The sequence below is a fragment of the Lotus japonicus genome, chromosome 2 (genome assembly GCF_012489685.1).
Source record: "Lotus japonicus ecotype B-129 chromosome 2, LjGifu_v1.2".
Taxonomy (NCBI): Eukaryota; Viridiplantae; Streptophyta; class Magnoliopsida; order Fabales; family Fabaceae; genus Lotus; species Lotus japonicus.
Window position 1 is genome coordinate 19504358 of NC_080042.1, and position 13028 is coordinate 19517385.

The 13028-nt window shown below is 37.2% G+C and overlaps 1 pseudogene; it reads left to right on the plus strand.

The window, feature by feature from the left end:
• The window catches only part of LOC130736189 (probable 3-hydroxyisobutyrate dehydrogenase-like 3, mitochondrial), a 35518-nt pseudogene extending 23335 nt beyond the window's left edge, over positions 1 to 12183 (plus strand).
• The last annotated feature ends 845 nt before the right edge of the window (positions 12184 to 13028 follow it).

The following is a 13028-nucleotide window of genomic DNA, read 5'->3' on the forward strand; positions in this document are numbered from 1 at the left end:
TTTTAATTAATAAGAGAAAGAAATTTACACTTTTACCCTTTTATGCACTGTCAACGAGTTCCGTTTAGTCAACTGACAGAACTTAACGGAAGGTTCTCAATAGATCATTCTGGAATCATGAGGGATGTTGACCGCACATTTTAAACACAGGGGGTGCAGACCGCACTTTTGTGAAACATTAGGGACTCAAACTGGAATTAAGCCTTTATTTTAAAATGATATTCCATGCTTTGGAGTAGGAAAACATCTTTTAAATCTTACTTACATACGTTGTTTATTCGTTTATGAAAATCAAGAACGTTTGAGTCTTTACGCACATTTATTCGTTAAAAAGCGATTGCAAAAAGTTTTGAATGAGTAAGTGTTCGAATATTACCCATTTGTTAATGGATGTTTAGGAATAACATGATTGGATAGAGATAGAACAATTAAGTTTGGATTTCTGAGTGAGTAAACAATATCAATATATATTAGAAAAGAACAACTTCTAGCATGACGTGTCGCTCTCACAGGCCAAGTTAGTGACGTGTCGCTCCCAGATTAATTCTCACCTAATATTTTACATGTAAGCTCTTTCTCCTTGGCCCCACTTGCCACATGTGCCCTGATTTTTCCTTACCTTATTTCTCCTTAATAAAAAAATACATTTTTAAATTTTAGATTTGATTAGGATTTAGGTTTTTTATTTCTTGATTTTATCTTAATTTATTTTTGATTTATTTTTAGAGTATTAATTAATTTTTATTGTATTTTTATTGAATTTTCGGATTTTTAATTAATTCCGAATTTTATGAGTTTTTATTGTGATTTGCTAGATTTTGATAGTTTTTATCTATTTTTATTTAGTACATTTTTAAATTTTAGATTTGACTAGGATTTATGTTGTTTATTTCTGTATTTTATCTTAATTTATATTATTATTTATTTTTAGATTATTAATTATTTTTTATGGTATTTTTATTGAATTTTCGGATTTTTAATTAATTCCGGATTTTATGAGTTTTTATTGTGATTTGTTAGATTTTGATAGTTTTTATCTATATTTATTTAGTACATTTTTAAATTTTAGATTTGATTAGGATTTATGTTGTTTATTTCATGATTTTATCTTAATATAAAATCTGTGATAAGTGATTTAAATAAATAATACATCCCATCAGCAAAAACCCTCTTAAAACTCTGCCTACCTCCACTATCTCCTCCATGGAATTCATCCCCTCCATGCAATTTTCATCTCATCTCTCCACTGAACGGAACCACCCCACAAAATCGTCTCATCTCTCAACGGAACCACTTTGCCATCGACTTGCAATCGCATCCCTCCGATTTGCTGCCTTGGACTGATTGGGAAGGTTGCAGATGGAGGTTTCAAATTATTTTCTTCCTTTGCTTGCATAATATGTTATGGTTTGTTTGAATTTTTATTTTACTTTACCTTTAACTTTCATTCACTCATGTTTGACTTCAAGGTCAATTTCGTTCATCACTTGCCATGTTAATTTCAAATTCTTTTCTTCAGGCTTTTTTTTTTATAGATATTCCACCAAAAGAGATTCTTTGGAAGCCATGGATGGTGAATCCATTTTATATTCTATATGGAATTTTGCAATATTTTGATTTGTTTTTTATGTTTTCTGATTCTCCTTTGTATGTGATTCTATTTTATTCGTTTTTCTTAATTTGCATCTAAAATTTGTGTCCTATGTTATAGGAGGTGAAACATTGATCTGTGTATGTTTTGATTAACCTAATCATTGTCAGTGAAGTGGATTGAGGGAGTGAAAGAATTGAGGGGAGAGAAAGGAGAAGTTGTAGATTTTTTTCCTTGCAACTTTTTTATTTGGTAATTTTTTCTTTTTGCCTGCTTCTTGCACCGAGGAAATTAATTATTATTGTTGGTGCTTGCCGTTACAACTACAGAACTACATATCATGGATGAGATTTTACTGCTTATCTTTGTTCGCTCAAGCTATACTATTGAGGTTAGACTTTTAAAACTGGTGCTATCCTTTCTAATATGCTAAACGCCTAAACCAGTGTTCTAACAATAAATTGATTTCCTTGGCTTCCCTGGAAACATTTGACATGAATTTATCCGTAGGTACAGAACGACAATGAGGTGCATACCTCTTTCTGACTACACTCTCTGATTCTCAGCTAGCTGAAGATAAACATGATTGATGACTCAAGATCTTATCTTGCTCTCATTTCAAGTAAGCCACGAAACATGTGAGACCAGTACTCATGGAGGTTTTTCTCAGTCCATTATATGTATATATTCACCAGATAAGAGATAGAGATGAGTGTTTGGTGTTGCACTACTGTGATGCATATGTATATTTTCACCAGATAAGAGATAGAGATGTGTGTTTGGTGTTGCACTACTGTGATGCATATATAGTTTTTCTGACTTATTTCATCAATTCTACATCTATCTATCATCATTACATATATTAAGAGTCACTTTTCGAAGGCAATATTAGATTTTATAATTAATCATTGTTCTACTATGGTTCAATTAATCAAACTTTAGTGTGATTGGAAGTCTTGCTTGCATGAGTGTGTAATTATCACATTACGATTTAGTATCAGCATATGTTTTTGATTTGGTTATTGTACTTTCAACAACAGTGCTACATAAAGCAAAGAGTTGTTTTAGCCGTTCAACAAATATAATGGGTCTAAAATTTCTAGAGAGGTTTTCTTCCATTCATCTTCTTTAGTAGCATGTGATTAGTTTCCCCTTACAAATAGATCTGATTGGTTATGGAAACCACTGGAAGGCCATAGCCAAAAAGTGGCTTCAATTCATTCTTTGGCTTTCATATCTGTCTGCAAATTTGATTGCTATCTTTGCACTATCATAGCTAGATTGATGTTGCACATATTGCTATTATGTTTGGTGGTCTTTAGTCTATCCTACTCTAACATGTCTATCAATCTCACTTCATGAGTTCTTGATTTTCTGTTATTTAGAATGCAGATACGGCTGGAAGCTGCTGATTTGGAAGCAAGTTTCATTTGAATTAGCATGAGTTCATATTAATTCATGTTAAAGTTGGACAACAATGAGGAATAACACCTAGGATTGCTGCTGATTTGGAAGCAAGTTTCATTTGATTTTTTTTATTAGAAATAAATATTTTAAAGATTTAAATTCAAAATGTGATACCTTCTTACTTTATGAAGTGCTTTTTTATGCCAGAGAACAGACTCTGGTTGTAGTGAAAACAAAATTTGCATATGATGTTAGGTACTGTGTGGAATTTATGAGTGTGTTTGTGGATAATTTATAAGAAAAACGGTGGTGATAGTGAGGTAGAGAAATCTGAGAGAGATTTTAATGTAAATGGAGATTTTTCTTTCTTATGAGATTTGACTTTTAACCCTTATCCACACCATTCGAAATTTTCATTACTATTATTTTCGACACTTATGTCACTGACAAATAATAATTAGGTTCTGATGTAATGTATATTCTTTGTAATGGAGAATTAAGTAGTTGTTTTTAAGAGTCTTTTATATATAATTCGGATGCAAATAGTATGCACTCAGCTATCACTTGAGCAATAGAGCAAGTAAAGGGAGCATACTACGACTGCTTTACTATTCTGAATTTTTTATCGCAGAAATGCTCCGGTAAGTACAACAAGCTCAAAAGCAGAATAGCATGATGAAACTACTAGATATTATTGATGAACCAAACCTTTCAGTTCCAAACTGTCAAGACCTTCGCTAGAAATTTGTTCTAAAGTACGCCTATTAGTACTACTATAAGAGCAAAGCAACATGCTTCTTATATTGGGAGATAGACAAAAGCAGAGGTTGCCTTAGTAAGCTTTCTCACCTGGATCAACAGAAAAAGCAACTGAAACTCGATCGATGAAAGTTGGAATGACAAGGTTTACTCTTAAAGTCTTCGGCAGGAGGAGGATACAAGAGATCAACCTTGAAGCAAGCAAGGTATGGTGGGTGTCATCATCTTCATCGATATTACCCACCAGATAGACTTGAGAAAAGACTTTCAGGCATCCTGAGAGTAAGGAGAAGCTGGATCTAATTGTATTAGAAAGAGCCTAAAAGCTTTTATATATAGGAAGAATATTTTACATGAAAATACTTCTACATAAAAATAAATGTTAATAAGATTTCATCGGAATTTTTTTTTGTTACAAGAAAAACATAATATAATATAGTTTGATGTTAATTTTTTACTACATAATAATATAGTCCACTTTAATTTTTTTGTACAAATTATTATAGGAGTTAAATTCTCCTACGGGAATAAATATATTTTAACAAGAAAGTACCTTCATTAAGTATTAATTAATGTATCAAATACAATAACAAATTTCGCGGTACATTCTTTTTTTTTTCTAAGATTAAAGTGTGTTCTGAATGCTTTATTGGCGATTCTTCATATCTATAATTTGTGTTATTGTCTTTAGGCTCATGAAGAATGTGAAACGACTTCATGTTGATATGGGTCAAACTTAGTTTATTTTATTGTGTAAAAAATGAACTCGCATAATCACGTACATAAAGAATCTTTTCTCTTTTTTTCATTGTAGATTAAATCAGCTATTGTTTGTTAGCCATCATTAAACCACATCCCCTAATATGTTTTGCATAATTTGAGATTTGGTTAACCAATTTTTTTATTAGTTGTTCAATTGTACGAAGTTCAATCTATGCAATTAGGGTTTTAATTTAACACTTTTTGTCCACTTTGCTCATCATTCATACTCTTCTATTTCATCATTTGTTTATTATATTTTTAATGATTAAGGTATTAATTGACCTATCAAATATAATAGATGTATTCCCCGTGCAACGCGCGGGTAAAAACACTAGTTAGACTTCGAAAGGTATTAATTAGAATGGATTAAGTTGTAATGACAATCTAGATGTTGAAAGATATGACTTAGGATTGAATCTTAAATTTCAAGAAGTTGATGAGCTTTACTATAAATACTTGATTTTAGAAGGTCTAGATTTGAAACTTTGGAAGTTCGAGGACTTAGACGTAATTAAGGAATTAATTGAGGACTAGAAGCTGTTTCTTAGAGATTGAGGACTTATCTATAAGTTTGGGAATTTTGTAGAACCAAAGTGGAGTTTCAAAGAGACTAGGGTCTTTGTCTAACGAGATATCACGAGTTTAATTTTAAGAGAAATGATTTGATCATTTTGAAGGAGCTCATGAGTCCTGAATAAGTACATAATCATTAGATAAGTATAGTTATTTGTCTTGGAAGTTAACTGTGGTTTACGGATTATTTGATAAGGGTTAGTGGATTTGATAAGAATTGATAATGATACAACGTTGGCTTGAGGAATAGATTGTGAGAGCGAGTTGAGACATTAAGTTGTTGTAAGTGACTCGATAAGTAAGTATTCTTTATTTGCTTTTTCTATTTTAACAAAGATATGAGTATTTGGTTTTAAAGCTAGTTTACTAAGTCAAAAGATTTTGAAGCATTGTTATTGTTTTGTGGTCATTATGATGACTTGTCTTAATTTCGGTGATTGATCCTAATGGTTTATAACCATTGCGAAGATTCAGTTTAACTTGTGTTTTCTTCGAGTCATTTGCTTGAGGTTGTAGCTCTAGACTTAAGTAGTAAGTAGCGCGGTTAGTGATTTTGTTTAGTATGCTTATGAAAGGTACGAAGAACGGAAGCACCTTGCATCGAAGCTACACAATGGAATAAAGCGAGTCTACACGGGAAAGCAAAAATGTGATTGGATTGGAGTTGCAGCTTAGTAAGGGAGTTGGCTAAGGTTAGGGCAACTTACTTACTAGCTATTTTATTGTAGGCGTCGATAAATTCGACTTGAACATTGCGTTGATATTGAATATTGTTTATCGCTTTATGGGAAAATGTTTTCTGGAGGCTTCGGCCGAGTGAACTTATATGAGACGTGTGTCTCCGTTTTCTGAGAGGCTTCGGCCGTTTACTGGTTTCCGTCTTATGATTTCCGCACATAATTATTGTTATATTGCTTCTTATAGTTGAGATATTGATATTGTTATTGAACTGTGCGTATTGACGCGATTGCGGAGCGTGGGACATTTGAATTGATCCTTTGGGTTGAAATGATAACCCTAGGCAGGTTCTGACGGGGGTCTGAGACCTAGCCCTTTTTTTGAACGCTTAGACTATTCCTGGGGATTATATTTGGGGGATTCGGGAAACTTTGATTAGTTAGAACATGGAACTTGATAATTCATGAAACTTGAATTTTGACAATAAACATCATAATTGAATTAACTCAACTTGAAACACTTTAATTAATTAACGATGACCTTAGGGAAACTTAGGAAATGGAAATGATTGTGAAATACGGGAATAAGTCGACAAGCCATGCTTTGAGCAAGAAACTGAGCGTGGGTAATAATACCCTTCTCGCTCGTTGAGTTGTTTGCTTGACCGTCAAGTGGATGAGTCAACATGATTAATAAGGGAAATAAGTGCTTCCTTGCACTTCTTGAATAATTTGGTGGATGCCACGGGGGTGATCCACGGTGACGAGAGGAGGTCACTGAGGACTCTAGTACTCTTTTGTTGGGTTTTATGACGTCAGGGTCGACATTAAACACTTGGGCTTTTATATTGAGATTTGTAGTCAAACACGTACGTGCGAGGACGATTCGATGTTTGGCTAACCATATTGCATCATGCATACATTCGAGGTTGGGACGACCGAAAGATCGGACCTCGGTGAAGTTGGGACGACTTCGGTCGGCTTCACGAAGGTTGGGACGACCTTCATCGGAAAACACCAAGAGTGTATCTTCGACATAGCAGGTAGAGTGGTTCAACCTAGGCTGGTTAGAATTGACCCAACTATGCATGGGTTGTAAGTGACACCCGAACGGAGTTGTTAAACACTAGGTCGGTGTTAGGATTGACTCGATGGTGCCCATCCCAAACAAACTATCCAGATCATTTTGAATTGCATTGCACGCATACATGCACCCTAACTGGAATTGTGTTATATTGTCTATTGAATTGTTGATTAGAGCCTTGATAACATGCTAAGTATATACCTTAGGATAGGCAACTGAGAACCTATTTAAGTATATACCCCCCTGTGTCACATGTTGATTGTATATCTATTATATTCTGTAAGTTGACCCTAGTGTCTTGGCTTTGTTTGTATGTTTGTGTTTGGGCGGTCGGCCTGCTGCTAGAGCACGAAAGGTGGCGATGTGAGCAGATGCTACTCCATGTGGAAGAACTATAGAAGACTCGAAGAATAGAGTCGGGCGTAAGGCTAGAGCCTTTGGGTAGAATAGCTTACTGTTATTGGTTTAAGCTTGTAGGATCATTTTATGATTTGTATTTGAGGTTTTGGGTAGGTTCTGGTGCATTGCTTTCCTATGGTTACCCAGTGTGGAAATCATAGGGAGTATATCGGATCTATGGAGTCATTGCATAGTGGGTCCGTTTGTTGGTTTTCATTTTATTTGTCTTGTCTTTTATGTTGTGTCTTGGTCAAGGCCATATGTAAATTATTTATGGTTGGGAGTATGCATTACATGTTTTAGAAATGCTTCAAAAAGGAAAAAAAATAAATACTCACATTTATAGATCCCTTTTGGAAAATATTGCATATTTACTTTTACATGTTACTACCGTGGCACCCGAAAATCGGGATGTTACAACCATCAACTAAAACCTTGTTAACTCCCTTCTCTTCGACCTTAGCCCATACAAACAAAGGTTTCAAATGGCTTTTCATGTGGTCTGAAGGCCTTTGGAAAATAGCTCTTTCATCCTCGACCGCCCCTTTCTACATCACATAATAGCATAGGGGATTGTCATCCGCTTCTTCTTCGACGTAATAGTCCTCGTCCCTTTCGGTCACTTCTGATATCTTATCGAAATCAACAGGCAGAATTGATACTACACATAGTATGTTGAGATCTTCTCCATCGCTATCGTCGAAGTCTTCAAGCATATCTTCATCTTCATCCTCAGCCGCTACCTTCGTTTTTTCTGGACTGGGTCTGGCGCGGTCTTCCCCTGCTTGATAGCATGGTCAAGTTGATTAATGATTGAAGCCACACTTGGCTTGTCATCTGTGGGATCTGTTGGCTTTATGTCCCATAGTGAGCGAAATTTGCCACCCCTTTCTATCTCAGCTTTCCTTTTTCTTAAGAAGCGTCAAAATTGGGTCCTTGTCATCTGCTCCGAAGCATAATAATTTTTTGAACCATAGGAATAATTCCTCGACACCTGAGAATTGTTAACATAAGAAGACCCTTGACCTATGTCGATCCTCTGCCACTTCTGTCGTGGCTTCGGCTTGGGAGGCGCCGGCCTGAACCACTGGTTCTTGGGCACACCAGCATTAGGGAGATAGGACTTGCCTTTCCCTTTTAGATCTTGGCCTTTTTTGCCATGGTGCTCATGTGTAGTCTCTACCAGCTCTTCATGAGGGTACTTCAACCTCCTGACGACAGGCACCTTCCTTTGATAGTGTTTCTTCATTTCAGAGTCCTGATAAGTCTTCGTTGTTGACTTATCCAACACGGCGCTGCATCTAGGGCACAACATGACTTCTTTCTCTCCATCTTTGCTTCAAGACAAGAATTCGATGATAGTTTCCCCAGCTTGAGGATAAACATCATCTAAGCCCACATCTTCTTCCACTGTTGGCTCCTCGATCGCCCCATTTTTGGTCTCTGGCTCTCAGATCTTTAAACCCAAATCGAGTTTTTCAGAGATATCGACCATGCAGATGTGGAGAGGTTCCACCTAGTTGGCTTCAGCTTTTTGCAGTGGATCCGAGTCAATCTTCATCTGACCTTTGGCCTATTCATCGTACTTGAGCCTTCCAAAATCCAACGCTCACTGAACAAGGTCCCTGAAACGAACACACTGTGAGGTCCAGTGACCAAAAAAGTTATGATACTTACAATACTTTTTCCCTTTCTTTTGTCTAAGAGAATGAAGTTTTTGGTCTTTAGGGACCACAATTAAACCATCAGACACAAGTATATCATAAATTGCATCACACTTGGTCACATCAAAAGTGTAAGTTTTCACCACAGGAGTGTTCTCCTTAGGAGACTCTTCTCCAACTTTGTTTTCATAAGGTCTTAAAGCCCTACAAACATAAGGCTCCCCTAGCTGAAGTTCAACCAAATTGATATCGTTAATATCAACTTTTGGAGAAGTTTCTCGATAAACACATGGATTTCGACATACTGGTTCAGTGTCAATGTACGCTACTTTCTCTTTTTTAGGCCATTTGTTAGTAGTCTTAGCCTTTTCCTCAGATTTCTCAGCCTTCAATAACTCGACATGCCTTACTCTATCTGCAAGTTGTGACATATCTCGAATATATTGTGTATCGAGTTTCTTCCTAATGGAATATTCTAAGCCGCCAGCGGCTAAGAAACCTAGCCCATGCTCTGGAACGTGAGTGAAGCATCGAGATTTCAGCATTCTGAACCTATTCAAATAGTCATCAATAGACTCAGTTGTTTTCCTCTTGACACTAGCCAGATCCTCCAGGCTCACCTTGCATTCTCCCTTAAAGAATTGCTCATGGAAAATCCTTTCCAATTGAGCCCAAGTGTGAACTGACCTTGGGGCGAGGGTTGTGAACCATGTGAATGCGTTCTTGGTTAAAGAACTGGGAATGTATTTCATTTTCAAATTTTCATTAATGGTTACATGCTCAATAGCCTCAATTTGGTACCTAGCTACATGCTCAACAGTGGACTCTCCAGAGTCTCTTGAGAACTTGGTGAATTTAGGAACTTTCCAGCCTCGAGGAAGCTCTACTTCGAGAACTTCTTCAGTAAAAGCTGAAACAAAATGGGGTCTATTTGCAAAACCCACATTGAAACCATGTTGGTTCAACAATTGTTCGACAACAGCAGCAACATTTTGTTTCCCTCCGGCGTTCTAGTGTCGAATTCTCTCTAATACTCCATCAGCGTGTTCATTCATGTTCACCATGTACAGGTTCTGGGGTGGTTGCTGCACTCCTTCATTCTCCTCGAACAGAGGGTTTTGCCCCATGTTTGGGAACGGCAGCACGGGTCCGCGCACAGGGATTGCGACATGCGGGATTGGTTGAATCCCTAGTAAGGGTGCAACTTCGACTTGAGATCCTAACACTGTAGCCAACCGCCCCATTTGTTGGGCTAACTATTGGTTATTGGCATTGGTTTTTTGAATCAAAGGGTTAATAATCTCCCCCATCTGTCGAGATAATATATTAACCATTTCATGGTTGCTATCGTCAACTTGCTGCCTGATGGCTTGAAGTGACCCTGAATTCATGCCTGTAGGCAAGTAAACCTGTTAACTGGGCCCTGTAGTAAAGCCAGGAGGGCTCACGCGGCTTCCTAAGTTCATCATTGTCCCATTTGCTCCAAAAGGGGGTATCCCAAAGGGAAGGACATTTTCAGAGAACGTTGAATAATTGCCTTGCAGACCCTGCATCAAGGATGTGGGCATGCCAAAAGGCATGTCTCTCGCGGGTAGGGAGACATTTGGCATGAACGAGGATTGAGGTGCATTGGCTGCTCCTCTCATCACCGTTGGAGGTGTCACTGCTTGAACCGTCGTTGGAATGGGCATCCCCGCTACTGCAGATACTTCTATACTCTGGGTTGGCACGGTGGTACCAGAACTCATCCCATAAGGTATTTCTTCATTATTGTTACCACTGCTTCCGCCAGGGCTGCTTTGATTGACCACGTTGGATCCTTGGGGGGAGGTTCTGCCTCGATTGCTTGTCATACTCACAGTCTTACCACTTCTCAGGTGCATATAAGAAACAAATCACACAAGCAGGTAACGAGTAACATGTAACAAGTAACATGCAATAAACAAAAAACACAAAGCACTTCTGTAAAACTTAGTTTTCACAAAAATGGTCCCACTGGGCGTGCCAATTTGTTTACGGTGATATTTGATAAACAAACATTCTCCAGATTCGACTGGGAAAAGTTTAAGATTAAGGGGTTCTTTTGGGAAAACGTCTTGCCAAAGTGTTGTGTGTGGAACGTGATTTTCGACAAACAAGTGTCAAAGGTTGAGTTTGTAACTTAAAACAAATATTCAAGAGTACTGGAAACTGAATTTCATTAAACAAAGGGCAAAGTACACAAATAAAGTCGAAAAACTGAAAATTACATCAAGTGAAGAAAATCGATAGGAATTCAAATGAACAAAGCAACAAGTTTGAAAGCATTAAATGCAGGAATGGTAAATGGCTGGTTCTGCAACATACTCCCTCATGATCACGTTAGGCTCTTGGAGTCTCTTTGATGCGGACATGTGAGCTTTTTAGTGAATTTTTGGAGTTAAGTTGGGAACCCCTTCTTCTGAATGATCTTCTCCTATTTATAGTGCTCCATTGCCACACATGTCCTTGGCGGTTTTCTCCTCTGCTAGACGAGTTAGTGGGCTTGGTGATCCACGATCTCTTACTTGCTCCAGAAGCTTCTTGCATCGTGGGGGAGGGGTGCACTTCAACCGTTTGCTTGCATCGTGGGTGGCCATCGTGGGTGAAGGCACACGCTCTTAACCATTTCTGTTGCATCATGGTTTTTTGCACGTGCTCACAACTGCCTGCTTTTCTCATAACTGCTTCAAGCATCATGTTTGTCGAATTCTGCAATCAACTTAACTTGTATTTTTCTGGCTCCTCCTAGACCAATTTTCGACAAGCTTGTGTCGACAAACCTTAAGCCAAATTTTGGGTTAACAGTTACCTACATGGGTCAAGCTGGTTGTGGGCAGAGCTGCAAAATTGTGAATCAGATCACCTTCCCTTTGAATTTGGTTGGTTTGAGTGAAGGTTTGGTGTTTGTAGACAAGGCTGGGCTTGATTTGAAGCAGTTTTTGGGGGAAATCAGACGTGGGGCTGCAGGGTCTAAAGCTCTGGATTTGTTTGGGGAGAGAATGATTGAGAAGAATTGGGGACGTGCGGGTGTTGGGTATATGATGAAGGATTTGCGGATCGGGGTGGATATTCTTGAGAAAGGTGAGGATGATAAGGTTGTGGTGCTGCCTGGGGCATCAATGAACAAGTAACTGTTTTCTAGCATGGTAGTAATTGGAAATGGAATGCATGGCCCTCAGGGTTTCATCACTGTGATAGAGAGAATCAATGGAAAGTGACCTGTGCACTCAATTGGGAAACCCATAAATGACTTACCCAAGCTTCTTCCGAGAATTGATTATGACTTCAAAATCAATTGTACAAGGGTTTCCATCCACATGCACATTTTTGCTCATACATTAGAGGACCTTAGTATTGAATTGTCATTCAGTTTTTGTAAAAATTATATTGAGATTCGTTATAAGTTGGATATCGATATATTCAAGTTTGTTGTGTTGTAAAAACTGTTATGCGAGCTATGTAGTTTGTAACAGTTTTTGTACTAGCTGGGTTGGTATATTTTCTTGGTTGTTTATGAGGTCCATACTTGGGATTGAGTACTCTTTTTCGTTCACTAGGGTTTTTTCCACTAGGTTTTTTCTAGGAAGGTTTAATGAGGTTCATCTTCAAGTATTTTGCACAATAGAGGACGAGACATGTCATGTCTATTTGTCTGGATTTGGTTTTGAATTGACCATTTTTATAAGAGGGTTTGTTCTCATGTAATTCTTCCTTTCAATAATATTTTCAGTTTAAAAAAAAAATCCCAAATCTTACATTTTCATTTAGATGTACAAGTAAAGATCATGAACATCACAACTTGAAGTGGAGCCTTGTGTTGTTGCATTTTTCTTGATGAGGAAAGAACTAATGTAGCATTTGAACTGAAAAAAAACTATAGTATATGATCTGCTATATGGGTAAAAGACCAGAAACTAAGGTAGTATTTGAATTGATTTGAACATTTTCCTTATAACAGAAAAATAAATATCAACGTTGACAAGGAGCTAGTTTTTAAATAAATTATTTTAACGTCACTCTCCATTAAAAGTTTCACAAAGCATTTCATGAAAAACATGAGGATAAGCAATTCAATATCTCTGCTGTTGATC